Source organism: Triturus cristatus, chromosome 2_2 (genome assembly GCF_964204655.1).
Source record: "Triturus cristatus chromosome 2_2, aTriCri1.1, whole genome shotgun sequence".
Lineage (NCBI taxonomy): Eukaryota > Metazoa > Chordata > Amphibia > Caudata > Salamandridae > Triturus > Triturus cristatus.
Genome location: NC_140582.1, coordinates 873,657,613 through 873,670,543, shown reverse-complemented (window position 1 = coordinate 873,670,543; position 12,931 = coordinate 873,657,613). Strand labels below are relative to the sequence as shown.

Genomic DNA, 12,931 nt, shown 5'->3' with positions numbered 1-12,931 from the left:
TGCAACGGTGATCTTTGCGGGTGGCACAGTCTGGGCGCGAATAAGCCAGTTTCCGTTTATAAAGAACCCAAAATCAGAGGATTTCTCCTTTCTCGTAGAGGAGTGCACTCTCAAGCCTAGGGTCTAGGACCTGGGGAGGCACCTCTTGGGGCTCACAACTCACTCTAGCAGAAGCCACCAGGGCTCAGACAGGTCCATTTGCAGGTTCAGGCTGGTTCAGTGCAGCAGACCAGCTAGGCAGTTGCAGGGAGGCCTCTGGAGCTTATTGGCTCTCTGTAGCTCAGACAGGAGGTAAGCCAACTGACTCTTGAAGTCACTCAAATAGCTTAGGAGGCAGGGAACAGGTCCAGTCTTCCTTCTCAGAGAGCAGGACAGACCTCAAGCATCAGGACACCCCTCTGTGGGTCAAGGCAGGTCTCAAGCAGCAAGATCGTCCTTTGAAGAACAAGGCAGGGGTTGAGCAGCAGGACAGTCTTCTGGGAAACAAGGCAGCCATAAGGCTGCAGGGTTGTCCTCTGGGGAACAAGGCAGTCCTTCTTCTGTAATGTTCACAGGTCCAGGAGTGTACTGAATAGTGGCTCTGAAGGTTTAATATTTATACGTGGTGCTAGACTTTGAATAAGGGAGGGGAGTCACTATGCTAACACTACATCAGGTTCTAGAACGTTCTTCCCTTTCCCTGTCAAGGCTTCAATAAGTCTGGGGTGACAAAAAGACTAGTGACAGGTTCTTTTTTGTGTTCAGGAGGCAAAGCCCTTTGAAATGTAAGTGTTGCTGGGTACAGCTGAGTCCCCAGCCATCCTGGTAGGATGACACATTCTGTCTACAGCTAAGCCCCTATTTTGTCACTGTCTGGAAGGAATACACAAAACCCAGCAGCAGGGCCGTTCACAGTCATGTGACCCAGGTTACTAGCAGAAGGCACAAATGGTTAGGACAAGAAAATATGCACTTTCTAAAAATGGCATTTTCAGAATTATGACTTAAACCCCGACATTATCCTTAAAGCGTTATAACATTTTAAATATAATAAGGTACTCCATGTTAGTCAATGAGAGAGACAGGCCCTCCAGTAGTGAAAATTTACTTTAGGGGTTTTTCACTGCCAGGACATAGAAAACGTGATACCACATGTCCTACTTCATGCAATACAAGGAATCCTCCTCTATGAGCCTTTAGACCCTATCGATTATCTATGTATTAAAAAGGAAGCTTTATGTCTGACAAAAGGTTTATTTTGTCAGGTCAAAATCGCAGATTAAAACTACACTACAGTACGTAGTGGCAAGCCTGATACATATTTTAAAAGGCTACTTTAGCAGGTAGTAAAATGATTGCAACAGGCCCACTCGTCGCCTTTAATGGTCAGGCCCTGGGTACATGCAGTACCATTTACGAGGGACTTACAAGTAAATTAAATATACCAATTAGGTATAGGCCAGTTTTATAATGATTGAAGGAAAGAGCAAAAGCACTTTATCACAGGTTATAATTGGTAAATTGCACATAGTCCTAAAGCCAACAATAATGGGTTTGGCAGAGGTCTGGGGAGACCCTGGAATAAAGGCCAGTTGTAACAACAATTCATTAGGTTTCTACTTCTATATCATTAGTTGCTGCACATAAAGAAAAGTGCTGCAATGTTCCTACTGGAATCTGCAAGAAAAGTAAAGAACAAATACTGGCCCAAATTAGCATTTTCAAAAATAAAGAGAATGTTTAGAGTCACCCACAAAGGTGAGTATAACAGTGGGAATTATAAAGTACAATTGACCAGTTCAGAAAGATAATTGTTTTACTTAGATCATGGATGCACCAGAAAGGGGATGTACTGTTACTTCCAGAATCTATGAATGTTTATATATTATCTAGCCTCTGTTTCCCTCCTCTTCAACCACAGATCCCGAAATATTTTATCCCCATGCTCCTTCCATCCCACCTTACTGCACACAATTCTCTTTCTGTTCTTAATCTGCTTTTATTTTACACATTTGTTCTATATAACAATATCAAATGTCTTTAAATAGAATTACCCTGCATATGCGATTGCTAAACATGCTAAGTGCTTAATAAAAAAAGCAAGTATTGCAAATTGGAAACATGCTATTAGTGCTAATTTTAAGAGATGGTGGGTTGTGGTAGGTTTTAATCATAGACTGCAAGGAGCTTACGTAACACCTGTACCACTCCCTATGAATAGTGAGAATTTATGGCTTCAAGGTATATAGGGCCATATGTAGGTAGCCTAATACCGGTCGGTAACGGCCGTTTTTCGGTAAATATACCGTTACCGACCGGTATTTAGGCTTTTGCTATGTAGGGGGAACATTTCAGGATTCGGTAATTTACCGAATCGGTAATTTTACCGATTCGGTAAATACCGAATCCTGAAATGAGATGTAGGTGACACTCAAATGAGTGATGTGTAGGGAAATTAATTCGGTATTTAGCACCAAATATATCTTGGTGCTAAATACCGAATTCATTGCAAAAAGCAATATTTTGCTGGACTAACAGTGCCATGTGGCAGACATACATGCCCTTAGGGCATGTATGTGCGCCACATGTGCACACATGCAGGAATCAGGGGTGCAACAGGGTGTCAATGTGACACCCTGCCACCCTTGAATGTGCTCCCCCCATTACCGAATCGGTATTTACCGATTCGGTAATGAGGCATACCTTCCCATTGATTCAATCAATGGGAAAGTATGCCTCATTACCGAATCGGTAAATACCGAATCGGTAATTACCGAATTTCTCCGATTCGGTAATATTTACCGATTGATTACCTACATACGAGTTACCACTTCTTAAATACCGAATCGGTAAAGTTCGGTATTTAAGAAGTGGTAACTTGTATGCTTCCTACATATGGCCCATAGTCTCTTAACAAATGTAGTTCACTGATTAAAGTATACAAATATCTCTGCTGATGAATTGATAAACGACCTTGATTTGTTTTGCATTTACTCTGACTTTTGGAAATTATTTTTCTTATGCTTCATGTTTTTTTGTTTTTTGTCAACAGGCCCATACAATTATTATAACAGGCTAGTTACTTTTACATAGCAATTGTTCATTTCTTGGAATATAGAATGTAACCATACAGTTATTCATGTGTTAAAGGATAGTATTCTCATTTTTTGGATTACATTTGAAGAATTTCTAGGCATTATACTACTAAACTTTCATATGTTCTGCATGAACTGGTTGGCTCACTGTGAGAAAGTCATCCTTTTTACCCTGATCACCCCCTTTTCCTCTGACTGATACTGCTGGTTACTGTCTCTAATTGTGCCCTGGGCTCTGCTAACCAGAGCCCGTGCTCTGTTTAAAAGGTATATGGTAAATAGTTGCAATTATAATTGGCATGACAACCTACCGGTAAGTCATTAGTATATTGTAGGGCAGGTAGGTTTAGATGCCCAGTAGATTGAATTCAGCCAAGTGTGCACTGTGGTGCCTGCTGTCAGATTAAAAGCGAGCCCTGCAGGCTGCTTTTAAACTTAAATTATATGCAAATGTGACTTTGGAATTAAAGGTACTGACAAAGTCTCAAAAAACCTTATTGCTACATATAAGTCACCCCTGAGGCCTCCCCTAGGTGCCCTAGGGGTAATGTGCTTTGTACCTATAAGCAGGGAGATTATAAAATATGTTTTATATGCCCTGACTAGGGAAAAATTACAAAAATATGTTTTCCCCATTGTAGCTCAATGGTTCCTTATGCTAACATGGGAATACTTTATTATGGTAAAACTATTGAAAGAAAGGACTAAAAACAACTTCAAAGTATCAATGATAGTTAGACTAAATCCAACAGCTTCCCACTGTTGGATATATTATAATTATCACGGAGAAGAAGTTATAGAACTTGTTTTTCTGATAAGCCAAAATCCAGACTTACAACAGCCCTTGTCCGATTGGCCATCCTCTGCCAGGCAGAGTCAAGCTGTCTTGAAGAGGTGTGAAGCGGCCTGACTAGAACAAGCATTTGCAATGCAATCGGTCTCGCCTTTGGGACCGTATATGTATTTAGCTATACAGCACATTAGTCTGGGTGCTGAAACATCTATTGTTCTTTAACATGGAGTGAAAGTAAGCACCAAACTGCGTGACACTCCAGGTATGGGAACACATGGAAAGAAATATTGCCTTTCAGCGGAAAAATGGTATAGTCCAAAGCCCTGTTTTTAATATAAAATCAGGGCCTTCGCTGGTCATATCACTGAAAATACAAGATTTGGAAAAAATATTATTGTCTACGGGTGCTCCTGGAAGACAATTTCTATGGACTGGAATCTAGAGAATGCTAAAGTGATTCAGGTATTTTACTGACCTCTGCTGGTCGTTTTCTATCAAGAAATTTAATAGAGGCAGTTGCTATAAAAATAAAAATAAAGTCTCTCAGCAGAAAGCAATTCTGGTATTTAACTGACCTCTGATGGTCGTTTTCTATCAAGACAGTTAAACGGAGGCAGTTGAACAGAAAAAAAAATCCCTACGCGGAAGCAGACAAGTCCTAGGGCTGATCTCCAGAGCCCTCATAGTACATACACATATAATTATATAATAAGTATATACTAAAGTATATACAAGAGGTCTTGAATGCTCGACCTAAAAAATAACATTGTGTGGGAGAAGAACTATGGCAGCAGAGCAAATGGCAGGATGGGGGTGGAGTAGCCAACTTGGTCTTCAAAGAGGGAAGGAGAGTTTAGGGCAGCACTAGAAAGTGTTTATTCTTTAAAAATACATATCTCTGGTTCCCTACATTAGGTTTTTGTCATTTTGGTGTCCATTTGTTCATACAAATATAACCTATTGTTATAAATTGGTGTTAGAATTTTATTTTGTGTTGTGTCTTACTTTTTTAATGTAATGGTGTTTTTAAATGCTTTACACACCTGTCTCCCAAGTTAAGTCAGCCTGCTTGTTGCCAGCTACCAAGGACTGAGAAAGGCCCCGCAGTCCCAGTGGGCTCCCATCCTCCTGCAGGGCAGGTATTGCTCTCTCGGTCAGGTAACTTGTAAACATGCAGCTCCCTGTCAGTGACAGCAATCCTTTTGTCTGTTTCCCTGCCCGTGCAGCAGCGGGCAGGGAAGCAGATTAAAACTTGGCTCTCTGAAAGCCAGAGTAGGGTAACAGCTCACAAGTTCGTGTTTGTTCTGACTTGGTGGGAGCTGTCAAAGCTCCTGCCAAGTCAGGGCAAACATCTATGTCCCGGGGAGGGCATCCCTGGAAATAGCAGGAGGGAGGCACAGAACCCAGGGTCATGTATGGCGCGGGTCTGTCGTGGGGAGGTGGTGGTACCCGGAGCCATCTACAGCCCAGAAAGGGATCATGCCACCCCTCTTGTTACAGTGCATATTGGGTTCATGACACTTGGGTGCCTTCTTCCAGCAGCTCACAGCTTTGCAGTACTGAGATGGTAAGGAACTTGCCCACGTTTAGCTCCTGTATACCTTCTGAAATTAGGGGTAGACAGTTCACAAGCATTGGTGAGGGTCCTCAGGTACTTCCGTAATAAACTATTGTGGAGTTGGAAAAGTTTCACACTGGCACACAGCGCACTTTTTCAGTTAGGTCTACCTTAGCGTCTTTATCATCTCACTTTCCTGGAACAGTGCATCACTTCTGCAACTAAACAACGTGAACGACCTAACTAATTGGTCAAGTTTCCTTCTGACTAGACTCTAGGCATCTCTTCCGAGCATTTCTAAGTATATTTTCACAAGTTTTTGATTCTGACAATGGCAATAGAGGTTTGTAGATGATGCCCCAACCCTGGAACTTAAAGAGTTTCTTGATTCCAAACTGGGTTGACTAACCTGGTTGCAAACAAAAAAATCATGGCACATAGACTGGAAATTTTTACCTCATTATAACATTCAAGTTGCAGACTTTGTGTATTTCAGCAGTTCATTTCTGTTACCGGTCCTAGGATGTTCTACACTTTTGTTATTTTCATATAGATTGGTCCAGCATAATCTTTGTGCAGAGCGTGAACGGTAAAGTGGGGTTGAGCTGGGAGTGTCCTGAATTGAGAAAACCAAGAACATGGTACAAAAAATGTTCATTTTGGTCAACTGGTGAACCTGTTCAGGGTAGCCTTTCAGAGAATAAAGGGCGAGGAATGGACAAGGCAAAACTCCCTAGCTTCAAAGCAACCCAGATATCTCCTCTCTTAAACTACAGATATCGCTGAATTGCCTGAAATAATCCTCCAGTTCTCATTGGCTGACTGGGCTCTCGCTCTCTGACCCTCGAACCTAAGTAATACTTGTACTCTCCCATCACAAATGGAAATCAGTGGGGTAAGGCTCACATACCACCCACACTCCATGCACTTCTTCCATCAACACAGATTAATTCATGCATGCAACATTCATGCCGCAAAAGGATGATCGAAGGTCCCAGTTAAAGGGATTGGCAGACAGTTAAAAAAACATAGAAGAGGCCAGTAGGCCACTCTCTTTAATAGGTGACGGGTAAAAAAGACCTTCACAGAAACTTTAAACACTTCACAACACCAATGTTAGTCCTATACAGCAGGGTGAAATGGCTGTAGTCACTCTCTTTGAAAGAATTGTGTGCATGGTGTGCCCTCCAGACCACAGAGTCACACTCTCTGTCTCTTCCAATATCACAGAAAGGCCTCAGCGCACATCTATGATCACCATGGTGTCATATTTAACTCCATACAATTTATCTATGAGCTAAATAGTACACATTATGCATTTTTTAGACTGAATAATGTTTAACTTTCAAAATGACGGCTCCCAAGATCAGAATAAAATAGAAAATGTGCAACTACTGTGAAAATATAATGCCAAGAAAACTGCTGATTACCTTGATTTTATTTAAAGGACTAGGGGTACCTTAATTAAATAATCAAGAATATATTGGTTGTATCTCTATTGTGATTGATATTATGAGAATTAACTCAAAAGTGATCACAATCTCACTGCTGTTTTTACTCGTGCATTTCTTTGTATTATGTCAGACAGAGAACTAAGGTTTTATGAACCCTATCTGTAGGGTCATCCTCAAACTACTTGCCTGCACACATCCTGTTTTATGAATGTGTTGTTGTTCAAATTGGGACTCTCTGCACTGCTAACCAGTGCTAAAGTGCTTGTGCTCTCTCCCTACAACATGGTAACATTGGCTTAGCTGATTGCCACATTTAATTTACTTAAAAGCCCCTAGTTAAATGGTACCTAGTGCCTGCAATCTACTTACGTGGCCCTTTAAAACATATCTCAGGTGCCATTGCAGCCCATGTGCAGTTTTAAATTGCCAATCCAACCTGTCAAAAGAAACCTTTTTTGCCATGCCTAAACCTTTCTTTTTAATAAATTTAAATCACCACTAAGGATGTCCTAAACAGCCCAAAGGGCAGGGTGCATTGCATATAACTGGTAGGACATGTATTTTCATATATTCTACATGTCCTAGTAGTGAAAAATTGTTTTTCACAACTATGAGGCTTACCTCTCCATAGAATAAATGGGGTTACCTCATTACAGTTAATAATTGTTAACTTTTGATTGGGAACGGGTGGAAAAGTCATGTTTATTCGCAAAATAACTGCTTTTTAAAATCCTCTTAAATAGCAAAGTCTGATTTTTAAGTCACAATTCTGAAAAAGGCACTTTTAGAAAGTTAGCATTTTCTTGTCCTTCCGCCTTTGTCCTGGGTCTGTGAATAGTTGGCATTTGGCCTTTGTGTATTCCTCCCCGACAGTAAGGTAAAGGGGGACTAGTGGTTGGTAGTATGGGCTATCCTGTAAGGATGGTTGGGGGAAAGCTGTGCCCTGCCCCACTTACATTTCATAGGGCTGCCTCCAGCACACTCACAAAGGAACTAGACACCAGTATTTTTTCACCCTAGGCAGCTTGGATCCTGGGCAGGGGAGGTAAGAAAATTACTAGAACCACATAGGGCAATAGCCCAGACGTTTCTCAAACTTCAAAGGATGACACCAGCTATAAATATTGGCCCATCAGACCATCTCTTCAGTACACTTGTGGTCGTGCAGACATTACAGAGGAACGACTGCCTTCTTTCCCAAAAGACTGCTTTGGGCCTGCCTAGATCCTCAGAGGACTGCCCTGCTGCTACTAAAGGATTGTCCTACTGTTTGAGGCCTGCCATGGTCCCCAGAGGACTGCCCTTCTGCTTGAAGCTTGTCCTGCTCAGTGAGAAGGACAACTGGACCTTCTTCCTTCATCCAAGGCTAACATGAGTGAATCTAAGGGTCAGTTCACTGACCTCTGGATCTGACCTAAAGGGGCATAAGATGTTCTGGAGGTCTCATTGCAACGGCCCATTTGAGTTGCTGCAACTAGTCCTGCCTGGAACTGCAACTAGACCTGCCTGGAACTGCAACTAGACCTGCCTGGAACTGCAACTAGACCTGGCTGGACCTGCAACTAGACCTGGCTGGACCTGCAACCAGACCTGGCTGGACCTGAAACCAGACCTGGCTGGACCAGCAACCAGACCTGGCTGGACCAGCAACCAGACCTGACTGGACCAGAAACCAGACCTGTCTGGACCTGCAACCAGACCTGGCTGGACCTGCAACCGGACCTGGCTGGACCTGCAACTGGACCTGCCTGAGCCCTGCTGGCCTCTGCTAGAGTGAGCCCCTGATCCTAAACAGGTGCTTCCTGAGGTTCTGGCCCTTGTGTTGGTATCTGAGTGCATTCCTCTGCAAGAAAAGAAGAAATCTTGAAGTTTTTCGGAAGGACTAAACTGGTCCATGTCTAGATCGTGGTGCAACACAGTCAGCTTGAACATGTGAATTCCCCCATTCTAGCATGACCAGATGACGGTGATTGGCAATTTGTGCTTTTAGGTGCTGCTTATCTACGGTTCTACTGATTGGATATTTGCCAGTTTGGTCTCATTTTATTGCTAAAGTTTACTCTATTTTTCTAACTTGGTGTGGGATTTTCTTGTTGTTGTGTTTTCCCTTTATTACCTTGAGTATGCTCTTCGAACATCAATGGCCTGGCCAGCAAGTTGGAAGATGTGCAGGCTTTGCTTTATTTATGCTCCTTCCACGTGGTGCGCCTACAGAAGACGTGGGCACTGGACCCTTTGCCACTGGAGAGTTTTATAAACTTTTCCATCCCTGTAACCAAACTCTCAAATATGGACACTGCAAGAGGGGTCTTGCAATCTACATATCAGCATTCAATGCAATAGATGAAAAGAAGTTGGGGACAACAGGGATGGTTTGCAAATTATGGAGACGGTCTCAAAAATCCATCCGAAGGCTCCTCTACTACTATTATAATTGTGTATGTTTATATTCACCCTAGCAAAAAAGGGAGGTCATAACTTTCAGTAAGCCTGACGGATAAGATCATGAGTCTAAAAGGCCGACATTGAATTTATAGTATCTGGAGACTTCAACATGTTATACTTGTGCTCCCCCATTCCATATGAGAGCTTGAAAGCACAAAACAAATATTGGGCCATACTGCAGAAAGAAAGAATGCTGTGACTTACAAAAAAAGACAGCAGAGGCCAGTTATTACTAGGGAATCTAAAACACCTCGGCCTTCACATTTTGAATGGACGCTTTGCCCAAGACAAACCACCAGGGCTCTCATACTATTCAAAAACAGGAGAATGCCTGATAGAATATACTCTGCTAAGCCTCCCGCTACTGCAGCATGTCATTTTATACAGACTCAGTGAGAGAACAGACAATGATCATCGTCCTCAGGAGCTTGCTTTGTCAATTGCCATTGGAGAAGACAAGGCCCCGGCTGACTGGGCTATATCATTTTACACAATCAATAACAAGCGGACTAAATTGCATGCCCACTTCTTAACCACACCTTGTCCATGGTTCTAAGCAAATATTGCAATTGGTGAAAGCGGGGGAACAAAGCCCCTTGAGCAGCTGGGAACCCTTCAATGCTAAATTTGACAGTACTTCAAACTAGTACCTGCCTGAAGGAAGGGCCCTGGCCATAAGGGTCCCCATCAAGACGTTTGAAAGTTGGATTGTATCATCAATGGAACAACAAGACGTGTGAATCAACTCCAGAGGGCATTAAGGAGGGGACAGAGTGACTCAGAATTATGCAAGAAATTAAGAGAAGCCAAAAAAGACCTAAACAATTTGAAGTGGGAATTTCTGATAATCCAAAATGATTCCCTCTGATTGGCAAAGGTGCTGTGTGACATTAAGAGAAATAACCCCGTTTTTGCCAGACTGTGAATGGCATTAACAGCTCCCTACCCAGAGTGTCAAAATATAAATATCTCAGAAGCACCTGCGTGCACTTTTTATCTGGAAACATTTTGTAGGGCCCTGCCCATCCCAAGACAGATATCCTAGTGTCCAATGATCTCGGAGACGGAACACCAAGCTCCAACTCCTAACTGAGGCACAGCCACACTCCGTGGATGAGGACAAAGAGGGTGTTAAGCACTGCCAAGAAGATTATAAACATAATGCAGCCTCTAGCTCCATAGGTCCCAGAAATGATAAATCACCAAGGAACAGATGGCTGTCCATCAAGGCTGCATTGCTCAATAGCCTGAATGATCTTAAGGACACTAACCTTTTAATCAGCCCACTGGTCATCCAGAGGAACATTTCTGAGGGTGAGCAGAAGGGGATCCAGTTCCGAACGGGATCTCACCAGCAATATACAAGGAAATGTCTATGTACTGGGTGGAACAATTGTCCCTACTGTTTAACTTCATCGTTGGTAGCGAAAGCATCCCCACTTCATGGAATGGAATGGTTTGATCATTCCTCCGATTTACCAAGGGGTAGAAAGGAAACCCAGAAAACTATCGTCTGGTGACCCTAATAGACAATGAAGCCAAACATTTTGTAGGGACTTGTAGGGACTTTGTTAGAAGAATTATAGCCATGGGCCGAGGAAAACACCATAATCCCTTTGAATCCAACTTGCAAACAGGGACAACAATAAATATCATGGCTCTCTCTGTGCAGGTCTTACAATCAATTGGTGTTCCTATGCTTCATGGACTATAAATCTGTCTTTGACAGGGTAGATTGGGGCACCTATGGAAGAAACTGGCTGAATGGGACATCCAGGATGTACTTCTAAGGACAATACAAACACTTCATACACACATGTGGATTCAGGTTAAATTGGGTCTGATTCCCATTTGTCCAGGGTCATTCCAACAAGGTTTAAAGCAGGGTTGTGTGTTTGCCCCAATCCTCTTTAACCTGTTCCTTGCTGACCTTCCATCAACCCTAGCCAATATAGACTCTTAAAAACTGGGTGAAATCCTACTTTCCAATCTAATCTATGCAGATGACCTAGGGCTAATAGCCAAGAACAAGGTGGTGTTGCAGTGGCTTTTAGACACCACTCTGGTATACTCTGAAAACAATGTGCTGACAATAAACATAAAAAAACATTAAAACTGTAACAATTCATGGGAAAAGATCTAGCAACTGTACATGGTTTCTTGGCAGGGTTAAGATTAAACCCATCAATGTTGACATGTATCTTGGAGTATTATTTCACTCCAGTGGCAAGTTTACCTCCCAACTTGAAGAAATTAAAAAGAAAGGCAACACTCTCACTATTGGCCTAGGATCCCTGCATAGGGTCCTGTGCTAACCCCACTATTAAAAGTGGTCCAAGCGAAGGTTCTCCCCATGCTGGCATATGGGAGCTAGTGTGCACGTCACCTGCACAAATCAGGTTGGAGTTCAGCTTAGTAAACCAAACTTTGGCTCGTCAGGCAACCTTCTTAGATTGTTTTCATGGCCTCAAACTTGCAAAGGAGTGCTCTCTAGGCCACCACCTTTGGCTGGAAATATAATGTAGTGGCTGCTTTCCCATGAGAGTGTTTTTGCATTTGTTTTCCTTAGGCCTCATGTATGCTTGAGCTTTACCACTGTGTCGAGGTGAGCTTAAAAGGCTAAAAAAATCTAACACTAAAACATTATCTCTTCAGGAGGATAAAACATCCCTGACGAGGCAGAGCAATGGATGGCTAACACTCACTAACTACTGAAGGTGTTGCCTCAAAGCTACTTAGCTCTTACCTTCAATACCCAGATGAAGGAAACGTTCCTAAAATACAGACTGGGTTTACTGCCTGCTTTAAAGCACTACCCTCCATGGAGAAGAACGGAAGGCCAGAGATTTTACAGGCTAAGTGGTCAAAACTCCAAGAATATCATCCATTTGCTGTCTCTATGCAAATCTACCCCAGAAGACCGCTGAACAGTCTTACGGATGAAATGTAAATGCAAGAGGAATAAGGACACATAGAGAGGTGGTTGTAGCCTAATTTAATCCAACTGATCTTTGACTGAATTGTGAGCTGGTAAACTTTCTCCAGAAGTTGGAAAAAAGGGTATTGGCTAAAGAATGAGATGAAGATTTTAAAGACCCATGAGCTTGGCATGATCCACCAAGGGGACTCAGTGGCACAGCCGGGGTTGGTAAGCTGGAAGTTAAGCATTAAGTGCAGGTCCGAGCAAGACAGGGAGGGTAATGAGAGCTTACTTTTCCCAGCTGTGCTCCCTGGTTGGTCACCACAGCTGGCCTGGGTTCTCCCTGGCTCAGTAAATCAAAAAGCCAAATTAATCAGGTAAAGAGAGGATGTGGGGCAGTGGCCAGAGTGGCTGACTCACGAGTTGGGGTCCCAGGTTCGGGCATCAGTTCAACATGCAGTGAGTCTGAGCAAATCACAGCGCCTGGACACCCTCACGTGTGTTAAACCGCGCTATATAAATCCACAAATATGCAAATAGACGCCCCCATATCCACTGAGGAGATCAGGGAACAAATAAAGAGATCAAATAATAAAAAAGCTGCTGGCCTCGATGCCCTCCCCAATGAAGTGTATAAATTACTACTAAACGAACTTCTACCAATACTCCACACTTTATTCAATTCAG

The 12,931-nt window shown here is 42.7% G+C and overlaps 1 protein-coding gene across 3 annotated transcripts in view; it reads right to left on the bottom strand.

The window, feature by feature from the left end:
- ARAP2 (ArfGAP with RhoGAP domain, ankyrin repeat and PH domain 2) overlaps nt 1-12,931 on the bottom strand; it is a 1,345,662-nt gene that overhangs the window by 343,734 nt on the left and 988,997 nt on the right. The gene's annotated exons all lie outside the window — the stretch shown is intronic.